Genomic DNA, 4,514 nt, shown 5'->3' on the forward strand with positions numbered 1-4,514 from the left:
TGGCATGATACCCCTTATACCTCATTTCCATGGTATGGAGTCTAAGAACCCATATTTTTACATCAAAGAGTTTGAGGAAGTTTGTTCAACTTTTATGGATTGAACTTGTACTGAAGAAGTAATCAGACTCAAGCTATTTCACTTTTCATTAAAAGACAATGCCAAGACCTGGCTAAATTCTTTGAGGCCTAGATCCATAGGAACATGGCATGAGATGCAAACTGAGTTTTTAAAAAAATTCTTTCCTATGCACAGAACCAATGCACTGAAGAGGTAGATCATGAATTTTGCCCAAAAAGACACTGAAATCTTTTATTAGTGTTGGGAGAGGTTCAAGGACTTACTCAACGCTTTTCCTCATCATGGGTATGAAAACTGGAGGATGATAAGTTTTTTCTATGCGGGCTTACAACCTAAGATGAGACAATTCGTAGAGACAATGTGCAATTGAGAGTTCTTTAATAAACAACCAGAGGAGGCCTTCAAATACTTTGATTACCTGTCTGAAAATGCCCAGTCATGGGATATTTCATATGTGTATGATAGAACTGAAGCTTTAAAAATAACGGGAGGGGGGAAATATAACTTGAGAGAGGTGGATGATTTGCATGCTAGAGTGTCTATACTTTCAAAGAAGTTGGAAACCATAGATACAAACAAAGTAAATGAAGTTCAAGTTATTCAGATTATCCCAGAAAAATGCAATCTCTGTGAAGAAATAGGGCATGTCACTAGTGATTGTCCTACAATTCCAGCTTTTAAGGAAGTTTTTCTAGATCAATCTAACCCTGTTAATTTTATTTCTAAATCTTTTCCAGGTCCTTTTTCCAACACGTACAATCCCTCTTGGAGAAACCACCCAAATCTGAGCTGGAGGAATGAGCAATCAGCTCAACTGCCCAGTCATGCACCTGGCCCATCTCAGTATGCACTAGACCCACATGCAGCAGCATCAGAATCGTCTCAATATCCTGCTGCAGTAGCTTATGGGAAAGGGAGGAACCTTGAGGACACTGTCCACCAAATAGCAGCAAACCTCCAACAATTCATTCAAGGGCAGACTACCATCAACAATCAAACTTCTCAGGCTATCACTAACATTAGAGGATCTTTAACAAGGTTGACCACAACCTAACCCTCAGGGGCAGGTTCATCAAGGTAGTGGAGACATCCAATATTAAACCAATAAAAGCTGTGACAACTTTGAGAAGTGGAAGAATTCTGGTAAATTCCACTCCTGACCGAGCCATCATTGTTAAGGACTCTAACCCTATGCATGCTGAACCTGAGGTGAACAACTGGCAACCACCTATGCCTTTTCCTACAAGGCTAACCCCTGTGCACAAAGATAAGAATCATGCTGAAATTTTTGAAGTTTTTAAGCAAGTGAGAATAAATATACCATTGTTAGATACTATTCAACAAATTCCCATTTATGCAAAATTTCTTAAAGACTTGTGCACCATTAAGAGAAAACTGAATGTGAAAAAGAAAGCCTTCCTCACTGAACAAGTTAGTCATACAAAGCAACACCCCTCCTAAGTATAAGGACCCAGGTTTACCCACTATTGCTTGCATGATTGGAAATTCAAAAGTTGGGCATGCATTACTTGATTTGGGGTCTAGTGTAAAGTGTAAATCTGTTACCCTATTGTGTTTATGAAAAACTTGGCCTAGGGGAGTTGAAATCTACCTCCATTACCCTATAGCTAGCTGGCAGGTCAATTAAAATACCTAGAGGGGTAGTGGAGGATGTTTTACTGCAGGTTGATAAGTTTTATTACCCAATAGGCTTTGTTGTTCTTGACATGAAAATATCAACAAACTCTCTGTTTCAAGCACCTGTAATTTTGGGAAGGCCATTTCTGGCCACTTCTAATGCTCTAATAAATTGTAGAAGTGGTGTGCGTAAACTAAGTTTTGGGAACATGACCTTGGAACTAAATATCTTTAATATATGCAAGCAGCCCCAAGATGTGGAAGAAGCACAGGAAGTGAACTTGTTGGACATCATTATTTTAGAGATTTGCCCATTGTCTTATCAACCCACTGATTCATTAATTGAGTTAGAAGATATTAATGATTCAAATGACATAACTAATGAACGTTCTCTACATCAATTGTAGGAAACCCAGCTGAATTACAGTGGAAGCTCTTTGAACAGTTGCCCACAGTGGCAACAACACTGAAACCTTCAGAAGAGCAGACCCCATCCTTAGATCTCAAGCCTTTACCAGCCCAGCTAAAATATTCATTTTTGGGACCTCACCATACTTTTCCAGCAGTAATCTCTTCTCACTTAACTGAAAGTCAAGAGGGAAAATTAGTAGAGGTCCTAACCAAACACAGAAAGGCCATAGGATGGACTTTGGCAGACATTAAGGGTATTAACCCTTTGGTTTATACCCATAAGATTTATTTGGAAGAGGATGCCAGACCATCTAGGGAAATTCAAAGGAGACTTAATCCCACGATGAAAGAGATAATGAAAAATGAAGTATTTACGCTACTAGATGTGGGTATTATTTACCCCATTTCTGACAGTAGATGGGTTAGCCCCATCCATGTGGTCCCAAAGAAATTAGGATTGACTGTGGTAAAAAATGAAGAAAATGAATTGATACCTACAAGGGTGACCACAGGTTGGAGGATGTGCATTGACTATAGGAAGCTTAATTCTTCCACTAGGAAAGACCACTTCCCCTTACCATTCCTGGACCAAGTCTTAGAAAAGGTTGCGGGCAATGCATTCTATTGTTTCTTAGATGGTTTTTCAGGCTATTATCAAATTGAAATAGCCCCTGAGGACCAGGAGAAAACTACCTTTACCTGCCCTTTTGGGACCTTTGCTTTTAGAAGCATGCCCTTTGGGCTGTGTAATGCTCCAGCAATTTTCCAACGATGTATGCTCAGTATATTTAGTGATTTAATTGAAAATAGCTTAGAAATCCTTATGGATGATTTCTCTGATTTTGGAAGCACTTTTGAGAAATGTTTAACTAACTCACTTACACATCACTTTTTACTAAAAGGATAGTCCAAAGTGAATAAGAAAGGATAAAGGGGTAATACAGTCATTTACACTCAAGATACCCATTACACCTTCGCACTACACTTAGGATATTTTCAACTGCTCTATTACTCGAATCCTAACTCTCTGTGTTGTGCTAACAGGTTCTGCACTCTAGAAGGAACCGGATGGAATTGAAGAGGATTCAGTTGAGGGCACGGCAAAGGATGGGAAGAGTGAGGATAAAAGGCAAAGGAAAGGGAATCAGAAGGGTGTGGTTTTTGGTACAGGAGAAAAAAAGGAAAATGTTTAGGGTTTTATTTTCTTTCTTGAGTTTTCTTTAGGAATATTGTTCTTTTTTATTTTGGTTGAACTTGGAAGTCCTATGATGAAGAGGGACTAAATTCTGAACCCTAAGTCAAGGGAAACCGTGGAGCAGAGTTTATATTTTTTAAGGGTTTCGATTCCCAGATTGTGGTGATTTGTTTTTCCTTAAGTTTGTTTATCATTCCCAAATCAAGTCAAGGTTTGGGGTTCTTTTCACCCTTTTTTTATCTTTCGTTGATTGAGAGCACGTTGGATGCTTGAAAGGTGAAATCCCCATTTCTCTGAATGTGTTAACCGAAACTGGGATGATAGAGATTTATTGAGAATATCTTTTATTATTTCCCTTGTTGTGCGTACATTATATCCATTATCCAAATGTTTTACCCTTGACTAGAATAACATTTGAAGAAGTTTTTGGGATGATGAAATTCTTTAAATTATTCACTGTGAGAAGGTAGCCCGAGACTTAGGTTTATTTTTTTCCAGATAATCAAATTTCTTGTTTGTTCATTTAATCTGTTGTAGTCTGTTTGACACAAGTTTATTTCAGTTTCTTTAGTGATTTGATTTGACAAAGGAGTAGGCCAAGCTTACTTCACACATATTGAATTTTAGGGCATCTGGGAAGAGAGCAACTCTATTAAAGAACTGCCCCTTGGTCAACACAGTGGCCAAGAGAGTGTTCTTAGATAGATACAACCTCCATTTCTTTTCTTTTTAGTTCTGAAGTATAAGTTGTCTTAATCCTTGTGAAATCGACCTTCAGACTTTCACTACACATCAACACAACACCTGTTGCACTTGGGAGGTAATAAAATTGGAGAACCAGAAGGGCCTCGGGAGCATGTTTCAAATGTTGTCAAACCGACCATATGATCCGGGATTGTCCACAGATTACGCCTGGAGGAGCGTTAATGCCAAATGCTAAACCCAAGACTGCAACAAAAGCGGTAGACCTAGAAGTTAATGAGAAGATGCGGGAGTGATTACAGGTAACATTTCCAACTTTGCCTTAATTCATAGATACCTTGTGTCTGGGAATCTTGAGTAATGATCTAAGCAGTACGTGGTATGTCTTTGTTTGGTTCCGAAGCATCAAGGTATTTTATCTCTAGTAGATGCGTACGATGATGTGAGCTCGAGGCTGAGCAAAGGCCTCAGGAAGTTTTAGTAGCTA

The 4,514-nt window shown here is 38.8% G+C and overlaps 1 non-coding gene across 1 annotated transcript; it reads right to left on the bottom strand.

Annotated features, from left to right (window-relative positions):
- Positions 1 to 261: 261 nt before the first annotated feature.
- On the bottom strand, positions 262 to 369 carry LOC118344951. The gene has a single exon (XR_004798678.1). It is a non-coding gene; the product is annotated as a small nucleolar RNA R71 (small nucleolar RNA).
- Positions 370 to 4,514: the final 4,145 nt, after the last annotated feature.

The sequence above is a fragment of the Juglans regia genome, chromosome 16 (assembly GCF_001411555.2).
Source record: "Juglans regia cultivar Chandler chromosome 16, Walnut 2.0, whole genome shotgun sequence".
NCBI lineage: Eukaryota > Viridiplantae > Streptophyta > Magnoliopsida > Fagales > Juglandaceae > Juglans > Juglans regia.